This window comes from Artemia franciscana, chromosome 6 (genome assembly GCF_032884065.1).
Source record: "Artemia franciscana chromosome 6, ASM3288406v1, whole genome shotgun sequence".
NCBI lineage: Eukaryota > Metazoa > Arthropoda > Branchiopoda > Anostraca > Artemiidae > Artemia > Artemia franciscana.
In genome coordinates, this window is record NC_088868.1 from 36,496,544 (window position 1) to 36,508,266 (window position 11,723).

At 36.6% G+C, this 11,723-nt stretch overlaps 1 protein-coding gene across 3 annotated transcripts in view; it reads right to left on the reverse strand.

Moving 5' to 3' along the window:
• The window catches only part of LOC136028371 (microtubule-actin cross-linking factor 1-like), a 150,957-nt gene that overhangs the window by 116,083 nt on the left and 23,151 nt on the right, over window positions 1–11,723 (reverse strand). For all 3 annotated transcript variants that reach the window (XR_010617817.1, XR_010617818.1, XM_065706167.1), the window contains exon 2: window positions 7,242–7,909. The gene's annotated coding sequence lies outside the window, so the exon portion shown is untranslated. The remainder of the gene's footprint in view (window positions 1–7,241; window positions 7,910–11,723) is intronic.

Consider the following 11,723-nt stretch of genomic DNA (forward strand, 5'->3'; position numbering starts at 1 on the left):
TTGTAAAAAATTGTAACAAGAAATAGGAGAACGATGAAAAAAGCAGAAAAAAAAAGTTAGATTGTCAAAATTTTGCGCCATTTAAATAAGTGGATTTACATCTAAATGATTATCATCAAATATTTCCTTAACAATCATCCAGGATTTATACGGTTTTGAGCAGATTTATGGTCTTCAGAGATACAAGGCAATTTGCTTTCGTGGCATTTTGTTCTGAATCAAGACGCATGTCCGTTAAGTAAAATATTTACACCAGAACAGCAGATTAATCAGCCAGCAGAGAAATTTGAAAACGTTGGCTACTTTTTCGTACAAAAAAAAAATAAAATGAAGAGAACAAAAATGACAAACCAAACAAGAATAATTTTCACGACACGTGTAGTCAGTATGGTTTTAGAACCTATCTATGCAAGCTTTTTCTCCTAGTCACTTTACACTTCTCTTTATCCGAGAGTCACTTTCAAGAGATTTGGTTTTCAAGTTAGATACATTGACTATTCGTGTGCTTTTACTTGACTTGACTCATGCTCCATGGTAAATGGTGTAGAGTGTGCCGCAAGCTTAGTCCTTTAACCGTACCGATCTGCAGCTATGAGCTAAGGGGGAGAGGCTTGTTAACGATAATGTATGTCATTTTGAGGAACTTATTTAAACTGCCCTTCCACCTCGTCCAAGATCTGCCCCTCGGACGCGACCAACCATGCAATATGGGGTAATTCGACTAGGAGCTGCCGGTGGAATACAGATATGCCAAAATCATCTGAGGGCTCACTCGGCAACCTCAGTTGAGAATGGTGCTTGATGAACAGGGGCATCGGCAGTTGCTTTTGTTACTAATAAAATCAAATCTTCGGTTTTCCTCGATTCTGGTTTTTTCATCTGACAGCCTTCTTTCGTACTCAGGATAATAAATTCAAGGGACGGTGTCTCGGCCAAATAGAGCAAAAGTGAACTTAAGGATGACTTAAAAATATGCAACGGAAGACTGAGGAGCTAGCTTCAAGAGCCTCTCAAACTGGCCTGCAGATCCATGTGAGCAAACCCGAGGTAATGTCAAATGGCGTTATCACTTTGCTACCAACAGGTCTTAAATTCGGGGAACTGGAAACAGAAGAAGTCAGTAAATTCAAGTATCTAGTGTAGGTAGTACAATAACTCAAAACGGCAGTTGCGACAGGGTAGATGATCCTTTGAATTACGCATTCAAGTTCAGCATTCTCTTAATTAAATAGTATTTTGAGGTCTAGCAAGTATTCTCTGAAGTTGAAGCTGCGCTTATTCAACAGCAATAGAATCTCTGTATTGACACTAGTACACGAAAACTGAAGTCTTTCTAGATCTGTACATAAAATATTACTAGGATTTTGGAACAATTGCCTGGGAAGAATGCTCGTGACCATTTGTGTTGATAGAGTAACTAGTACTAAGATTATGTTTCTCACCGAGCAACCTCAAATAGCCGACTAAGTGCGACTTAGAAGGTGCCGATACCGCGATCAAGTGACTCGTATGAAGCAAGGGCGACTTCCCAATGAAGTTTGGTGCTGGACTCCTCTGGGCCTCCAGCTGAGTGGTAAGACAACAGACCACTATTGATCGTTCTCTAGAAGATGAGGTAAGAATTATAAAATCATCGCTTAATGAGCTGTGGTCTCTTGCTCAGGATCATCCGATGTGGAGGTCAACCACTCCTGCCCTATTTACGACTAGGAGTAGGGAGGACCTAAATCTATGTAAGAACCCTCTAAAACGCCAGCTACTTGTAAATCTATAAGTGGCACTAATACTGTAATAAAAGAGAAGCACTTGTTTTGAAAATTTGTGTTTAAAGAAAAACAAAAGAATCAACAGACTCAAAAAGAATCAAAACAATCAAAAGTATCAGATTTTTATGCTGATTTCAATTATATAAGTTTCATCTAGTTTATTCTTATCCATCAAAAGTTATGAGCCTGAGAAAATTTGCCTTATTTTACAAAAAAAAAGAGAAGTACCCCCTTACAGTCATATAATTTTAATGAAAATCAAACCATCAGATTCGGCGTTTTAGAGAACAGTACTATAGAGGTTTCAAGCTCCTATCTGCAAAATTATGGATTTTTATTTTGCCAGAAGAAAGATCGTGGATGCCTGTTTTATTATATTTTTTTCCAGGGGTCATTGGTCCTAGAATATCGTAAGAGGGCTCATTCGAGCGGAAACTAAAAGTTCTAGTTCCCTTTTTAAGTGACCAGAAAAAATGAAGGGCAACTAGGCCTCCTCACACGCTTATTTTTTTTCAAAGTCACTGTATCGAAATTTTGAGATAGCCATTTTGTTCACATAGTTGATGTCTTTGAGGAAGACTTAATCCCCCAGAGTCCCCAGAGGAAGGGCTGCAAGTTACGAACTTTGCCGATTGCTCACATATAGTATTGGTTATTGGGAAGTATACAGTCGTTTTCAAGGGAGATTTTTTCAGGTGGGGGGGGTTACGTGGGAAAATCTTTCCATAGAGGAATTTTTCATGGGGGAAGAGAGGTTTTACATGAAGGGGCACCAGATTTCCCATCATTATTTAAAAAACGATCAGAAATTAAATAAAAAACAAGTTTTTTTCAACTGAAAGTAAGGAGCAACATTAAAACTAAGAACGAACAGAAATTATTACGTATATGAGGGGGTTCACCCTCTCTTCAATACCTCATTCTTTACGCTAAAGTTTTTACAGTACTTTCAAAAGAGCTATTTATTCTAATTAAACAGCCTTTGTGATTAAGGGGTCATTCTTAAATAATTGGAACAAAATTTGAACTTTAGCGTAAAGAGCGAGGTATTGACGAGGGGGCAAACCCCCTCTTATACGTAATAATTTCTGTTCGTTTTAATGTTGGTCTTTACTTTCAGTTGAATTTTTTTTTTTTTTTTTATTTAATACCTTCAAGGGAATGCTATAACTTCGTTTGGTGCCACATTTTTTTACTTACTTTTTTGCTGATTTTTTGCCCATTTTTTTTATCATTTGCCGGCAAGCCACCATCAAAAACTGCTGAACAGCAAATGGAGTTGTTTTCTATTATAAATTGACTGCTAGATTTTTTCTTAAATTTTTAAGGTATATATGTTATCGTGAATGTCCAAAAATGGTGTATGTTGGCTTTCACCGGTGAATGTCCAAAAATGGTAAATTTCGGCTTTCACCGGTGAATGTCAACTAACACCAAATACGTCAGTGAAAGGTCAAATATTTCATCACATTCTTGTGCATTCGGACCTTCACCGATGTATGTCGACAATCACAGATATAATCTAGTGAATGTCAAAAAGAGAGGAAAAAATCCCAATTCTTAAATCCCAATCCTTATCTCTAACTGAGAGATAAGATAGGAAAAAAAAATCAAATCCTTATCTTGACCTGGATTCAGTCAACTTTGCCGATCTTATGCAAAGTCTGTGTCAGGTTTGATGCAAAGTATGATGATGACAGCAACGTTTTGTTACAACGTTTTATCAACGTTTTGATAAAAAAAAATTCCAATACCCTGACTTATCTGGAACGGATACTGCAATGAATTGGCATCATAAAGAAAAGTTATTTGTAACATTATAACTAGGAGAAACGAATATACAGTATTATGTTACAAACGAAGAATTGTTCAGTATACTTTAAGAAGCTCAAATCAGAATAGGCCACAAAGGAAGAAGACGTATGCTTAACGAGTTGCAAAATAGATGCAAAAATATGACATATGAGGTTGTAATGTTGTAATTAAATTCATGCAAACATTGACAAATGAAACCAAGTGCACCTAAGACCAGCATTGTGAAACCAATGATCATTTCTAGTTTAAACTCAAGACGCCAAATTGATCTGATAGATTTGCAGTTAAACGGAAATGGCAAATTTAAGTCCATAATGATATATCATTTAACTAAGTTTGTTCAACTACGACCTTTGAAAACAAAGAGGGCAAAAGCAGTAGCACGCCATATTCTTTCAATATTTTCAATATTTGGTGCTCCAGCAATATTGCAATCAGATAAGGGTAGAGAATTAAGCAATCAACACATATCCAGAATTTGCGCTACGTGAAATTTTTCATTACTGTTATTTCATTTTCTCAATAAAAACGTCCTGAGTGCTTTACATTCTTAATCATTCCTCCCAGAAAGATCGGGGAAAAGCGTATAGCGACTTAATGTCGGAAAAGAAAATACAAAGCTCAGAAATGCTAAACATTCAAAATTAGTCGATATTCAATATCCACTATGAAAGAACGTCAATAAGTCGACAATGAACGTCAATATGCACTGGTGGAAGTCGGGAATTTAACAAATATTTCAGAAATCAAACAGTTCGTGGTAAAGAACTCTAGTAAGGAGCGACAACGGCTCAATAGTAACCAAAACTCTAAAAAATGGAATTTTGGTACCAATAGCTACATCAAAAGAATCACATTTTAAATATATAAGTTTCATCAAGTTTAGTCTTACACATCAAAATTTACGAGCCTGAGAAAATTTGCATCATTTTAGAAAATATGGGGGAAACACCCGCTAAAAGTCATAGAATCTTAACGAAAATCACACCATCAGATTCAGCGCATCAAAGAACCCTACTGTAGAAGTTTCAAGCTCTTATCTACAAAAATGTAGAATTTTATATTTTTTTCAGAAGGCAGATCACGGATACGTGTTTATTTGTTTTTTTTTTTTTTTTTTTTTTTTTTTTTTTTTTTTTTTTTTTTTTTTTTTTTTTTTTTTCAGGGGTGATTGCATCGACCCAGTTGTCCTAAAATGTTGCGAGAGGGCTCATTCTAACGGAAATGATAAGTTCTAGTGCCCTTTTTAAGTGACCAAAAAAAATGGAGGGCAACTAGGCCCCCTCCGACGCTGATTATTTTCCCAAAGTCAACGGATCAAAATTCTGAGATAGCCATTTTATTGAGCGTAGTCGAAAAACCTTATAACTATGTTTTTGGGGAAGTTAATCCCCCAGAGTCCCCGTGGGAGGGGTTACAAGTTCAAAACTTTGACCAGTGCTTACATATAGTAATGGTTATCGGGAAGTGTACAGGCGTTTTCAGGAGGATTTTTGGTTGGAAGCAGGGGTTGAGAAGAGGGAGATATGCTGGGAGAACTTTCCATCGAGGAATTTGTCATGGGGGAAGAAAATTTCCATGAAGGGAGCACAGGATTTACTAGCATTACTTAAAAAAAAAAAACAATGAAAAAATAAATATGAAAACGTTTTTTTTTAGCTAGAAGTAACCAGCAGCATTAAAAATCAAAACGAACATAAATTATTACCCATATGAGGGGCTCAACTCTTCTTAATACCTCACTCTTTACGCTAAATATCTTTAGTAATTTCAACTATTTATTCTGCGGCTTTTGTGATTCAGGGGTCAATCTTAATGAATTGGGACAAAATTTAAGCTTTAGTATAAAGAGCGAGGTACTGACGAGGGGGCGAACCCCCTCATATATGTAATAAAAACATGAGAATACAAAAGTTCTTTACGTAAGCTAATTTATAAGTTAAGTATATCTTTTACTTATAAAAATATTCGTAAAAAATCAAAAGTTCTAGCTGCCTTTTTAATTAACCGAAAATCGGAGGGCAACTAGGCTTCTTCCCCCGCCCTTTTTTTCTTAAAATAATTCGATCAAAATTATGAGAAAGCCATTTAGCCAAAAAAATAAATATACAAATTTTGTTTTAATTATTCCTCAGCGGAGAGCCAAAATCAAAACATGAATTGCTTCAAAACGTTAAGAAATAAAAAATAAAAAAAAAACACGTTTTTTAAATGAAAGTAAGGAGCGACATTAAACCTTAAAACGAACAGAAATTACTCCGTATATGAAAGAGGCTTTTCCTTCTCAACGCCCAGCTCTTTACGCTAAAGTTTTTTACTGTTTTAAAATGTAGAGTTGAGAGAAAGAGTCAAACTTTAGCGTAAAGAGCGGGGCGTTCAGAAGAAAAAGCCTCTTTCATATACGGAGTAATTTCTGTTCGTTTTAAGTTTTAATGTCGCTCCTTACTTTCATTTAAAAAACTTGTATTTTTTTTTATTTAATACACCAAGCGACTATATTTTTGTTGACATTCACGAGTGAATCTCGACATTCACGGTTACATATATAGCGTAAGATACCAATTGACCAATCAAAAAATCAGACTTTATTTTCACTAATACTTTAAATTTATATTTTGTATTCTTATAATATTTCCAATGGTAATGTTATATCATCCATAAGACAGTATTAGATATAAATAAAACAAAAAATATTTCAGAATTCAACATAAAAAAAAATAATTTTCAAAATCATGCGCAGGGGTAGGGGTCTTCAGGATTGAAGACCCCTTGGGTCGGGTCCGTATTTGTTGTATTTGTCGGGATTTTTTGAGGATAGGGGTTCAGAATAGGGATTACTGAGTGTAGTCTTCAGTGATTACTATCCTGAAGTCTAAGACATTAACGTGTTACGCAGCCTCTATGAGCCTTGGGGAAGAAATCTCGAGCCCAAAACAAAGCTAGGTATTGACAAAGGGATGCACCCCCTCGATGTCGCCTATTTGGCCATCTTTCCTGAAGAAAAAATGCCCTCATCAAATTGGAAAACGAGTATTTTATTGCAATTTTATAACTTAGTGATAGAGTCTCATCCAAAGAGTAGTCAACCTTAATTTGCGTTCCTTTTTTTGCAAATCAAATAATAAAGTATGAGAGCATTTTCATAGCTTTTAATTGAGTAGCTTGAAGCTTTACCTTAATAACCGTTGTTAATTAATAATACAAATTAAAGGCATTTTCTCAAATAAGCCTAAACGTAATGCCACCAAAAAAAACAAAAATTGAATTAGGGGAACAGGCCCCCAAAAATACGACAAGAGACAAGTAGTACTGTCCTATTCTATACTCAAGATCTTAAAATTTGCCACATATTGGACAAAAATATGGATCGTTCTGGGCCCAAACCGTCTTTCGAGATTTTTACTCGAGCGACAAAATTCTCTAGTATTCAGCAGTACATATATTCAAAAAAATCTGCTTTGTCTTTTTGTTTTATTCATGGACTAAAAACCACCTGCGTTTGTGTTTTTTTTTTTTTTTTTTTTTTTTTCATTTCTTGTGTTCCTTCATATATAACCAGTGTGAGCTTAGAACGCGTTCCCATATTTGAGATACAACCTATTGATAACCATTGTTAATAGCCTACAAGCTTCGAAAATAAACTGAAAAAAACAAACTTACCAACAGCGTCTACTTCAGCTAATAGAGGCCAAAGAGCTTTCATTCGATCTTCCAAGGCATTGACATGTTTGAGTGCTTCCTCAATATCCCCCTTCACAATGGACAGGTCATCGCAATCATCTGCAAATTTTTTGCACAGCTTCCAAGCAGCTGATTCAAATTAGCCGAAAACTGCTTACTCATACATCTAGTAGCATTGAGTAGCTTATGACGTTCCTCTAGTCGACCCATCAGATCTGTCCACTTCGAATTGATTCCGTTAACTCGATCATGAATTTTTCTAGCTTCAGAACTGTTTCGATTGGTAGATTCCATAAGTATATAAACTAGGTTATCAAGGTTTGGAATATTTCTCTCCTGTTTTTTAAATTCATCATAGAGAACTTGAACTTGTTGAAGCTGATTATGGGCAGAAGGGGGTCTGAAGCAACCGGGCAAAGGACACCCATCATCTTGTCTTTGTCTGAAAGCCAACTGTTGAAGTGATCGCACAGTTCTTGGAACTCTTTTGATTTTTCTAGGAGATCAGCGTGAATCTTCATCTTATCCATCAGATCCTTCCATCGACTACTAATGCCATCTATATTCTCTTTCAAGTCAGGCACACCAGAAGTTTCGGGCTTTCTTCAAACTCTGAGGTTGTTAAGACATGTGTCTTCCTACAGATTCTAAAAAAAAAATAACTCCTCATTTGTATTTATTTGCTTTATTTACTACATTATTTTACTATTATTTACATACTTAATAAAAATAAATAACCAAAATTTGCTTTATATCATGTACATTGTTAAGATGGAGGGACAGACGTGGATCAACATTATTGTATATTAATTTAAAGAAAAAAAAGATTTCTTAACAATGCAATTTCTTGTAATCAAGAGGGTGAAAAGAGAGGCAAGTAGACTAATATTGTTTATATTGTTATTGACAGTTGTTTATTTTTGAATACATTATTATTTTTAGTAAATATAAGTTAGTAAAATAATATCTCTTATAGCCCAGGGACGAGTTTAGCCAAATCCTGGCATCCTTTTTCCTCTGCAATATCCGATTGCAACATCCCCTAATCTTTTGATATATTTTATGCAGCTTGAAGAAAGAAAGCTTCATTCGAATTTGAATGCAAATTACGAATTCTATAATAGCGTCACATAGGAAATATTTATCACTTAACGGTTTCTTTAAAAGTCCGCCTTTTAAATGTGTGCTTATATGAGCCGAGGTACAATCTTTACTGGGTTTCAGCTGCTGCTGTATAAAAAAAGAAAGTGGTTTAGTAAGAAAACACTTAAGGCAATTGTTGTGCAGTAATTTAAGTGGAAAAAGAAAGAAAAACCTAAGCAATAATTGTACAGTCATTCAAATGACTGTGTAGTCATTCAAATAACTGTGCAGTCATTCACATTAAAGATGAACGAACAATTCTAAGTAATCATTTTACAGCCATTCAAATTACTGTGCAGTCATTCGAATCAAAGAAGAAAGAAAAAAGAAAAAAACTTTGGCCAATTACTGTATAATCATTTACATCAAAGATGAACGAAAAATTCTAAGTAATCATTTTACAGTCATTCAAATGACTGTGCAGTAGTTCAAATCAAAGAAGAAAGAAAAAATAAAGACAATTACTCTGCAGTTATTCAAATTACTGTGCAATCAGTCGAATCAAAGAAAAAACAAACTTAGGACAAACACTGTGCAATCATTCAAATCAAAGAAGAACGAAAAAAGTTAAAGAAATTACTTTGCAGTCATCAAAACCAAAGAAAAACTGAAGGCAATTATGCGCAGTCACTCAAATGATTGTGTAACAAGTTCAAATCAGAAGAAAGAAAAAATTAAGGCAATTAGTGTGCGGTCATTCAAATCGAAGAAGAATCTTTAGGCAACAAGAGCTAAGAGCTCTTATGGCACTTGTGACGAGGTCGAAAGAGCCAAGAGCTCATATGGCATGAGCTCTAACAAAATTCTAAGAATCAATGGATTAATTTAAAAGGAAAAGTAGATGCTTAATGCCGGTCGGGATTTAAAATAAGAGCTCTGAGACACGAGGTTCTTCTTAATATCAAAATTCATTAAGATCCGATCACCCACTCGTAAGTTAAAAATACCTCGTTTTTTCAAATTTTTTACTCTCCCTTCAGCCCCCCAGATGGTCGAATCGGCGAAAACAACTTAATCAAGTCAATCTGTGCATGTACCTAAATCGCCTACCAATTTCCACCGTCCTAGCACGTCCAGAAGCACCGAACTCGCCAGAGCACCGGACCCCTCCCTCTAACTCCCACAAAGAGAGCGGATCAAGTCTGGTTATGTAAATCACGTGTCAACATTTACTTATCCTATCCACCAACTTTCATCCCGATCTCTCCGTTCTAAGCGTTTTCCAATATTTCCAGTTTCCCCCTGCAACTCCTTCAATGTCATCAGATCGGGTCGAGATTTACGAGATTTAAAATAAGAGCCTTAAGACATAAGTTCCTTCTAAATATCGAATTTCATTAAGTTCCGGTCACCCGTTCTTAAGTTTAAAATACCTCAATTTTTCTAATTTTCCGAATTAACATCCCCTCCAATTCCCCCACAGAGAGCAGATTCAGTCTGGTTATGTCAATCACATATCTAGGACTTGTGCTGATTCTTCCCACCAAGTTTCATCTTGATCTCTCCAATCTAAGCGTTTTCCAAGATTTCCGGTTCCCCCTCCCCCCAATGACACTGGATCCAGTCCAATGACTCTTTCCCCCTCCAACCCTCTATGTCCCCGGATACGATTCGAATTAAGAATTGAGAATTAAGAGTCTTCTATATATCAAGTTCCATTAAGATCCAATCAACCATTCGTAAAATACCTCGATTTTCACGTTTTCCGAGAATTCCGGCTAACCCCTCCAACACCCCCCCCCCCAATATCACCGGATCTGAACTGGATTTAATACAAGAGTTCTAAATCACAAGATCCTTGTAAATATCAAATTTCATTAAGATCTGATCACCCGTTCGTAAGTTACAAATATCTCATTTTTTCTAATTTCTCCCCCCCCAACTCTACCAAAGAGGGTGCATCCGGTAGGGTTATGTCAGTCACGTATCTTGGACTTGTGATTATGCTTCTTACCAAGTTTCATTCTGATCTCTCCGCTATAAGCGTTTTCCAAGATTTTCGGTTCCCCCTCCCTCCCCCCAATGACGCTGGATCCAGTCGGGAATTAAAACGAAATATCTGAGTTACGAGGTCCTTCTAAACATGAAATTTCATTAGGATCCAATCTCTCGTTCGTAAGTTAAAAATACCTCATTTTTTCTAGTTTTTCGGAATTAGCCCCCCCCCCCCCGCTCCCCCCAAGAGAGTGGATCCGTTCCAGTTACGTCAATCACTTATCTAGGATTTGTGCTTTTTTTCCACCAACTTTCATCCCGATCCCTCTACTCTGAGCGTTTTCCAAGATTTTAGGTCCCCCCCCCCAATCCCTCATTGTCACTGGATCCGGTCGGGATTTAAAATAAGAGCTCTGAGACACGACATTCTTCCAAAAATCAAATTTCATCAAGATCCGATCACTCCTTCGTAAGTTAAAAATACCTCGTTTTTTCCAATTTCTTAGAATTACCCCTCCCCCCTCTCAACTCCTCCAAGAGAGCGGATCCGTTGCAGTTATGTCAATCTCGTATCTAGAACTTGTGCTTATTTTTCCCACCAAGTTTCATCCCGATACCTCCACTCTAAGCGTTTCCCTAGATTTTAGGTTCCCCCATCTTAACTCCCCCAAATGTCATCGGATCAAGTCGGGATTTAAAATAAGAGCTCTGAGACACGATATCCTTCCAAAAATCAAATTTCATTAAGATCTGATCACCCGTTCGTAAGTTAAAAATACCTCTGTTTTTCTAATTTTTCCGATTTACCGTCCCCCCACTCCCCCCCCCCAGATGATCGAATCGAGAAAACGATAATTTCTTTATTTAATCTGGTTTGGTTCCTGATACTTCTGCAAAATTTCATCGTCCTAGCTTACCTGGAAGTGCCTAAACTAGCAAAACCGAGACAGACAGACAGACAGGCCGACCGACAGAATTTGCGATTGCTATATCTCACTTGGTAAATACCAAGTGCCATAAAAATACCTCATTTTTCTAATTTTTTCAAATTAACAGCCCCCCCCCACTCCCCCAGATGGTCGAATCGAGGAGACGAAAATTTCTAATTTCATCTGGTCTGGTCCCTGATACGCCTGCCAAATTTCATCGTCCTAGCTTATCTGGAAGTCTAGCAGAACCAGGACCGACAGAACGACAGAAATTACGATCGCTATATGTCACTTGGTAGATACCAAGTGCCTCATTTCATGTCTATTTATGTCCTTTCTCTCCTATCACGCAGTTTTTTTTAGGTTGAGTCCTGGTTGAACTTCGCTGAAGTAAGGATGCTGGGACTGTTTGAAAAAATTTCCATTTTAGATTTATTGGTCGTTTGTTATTGTA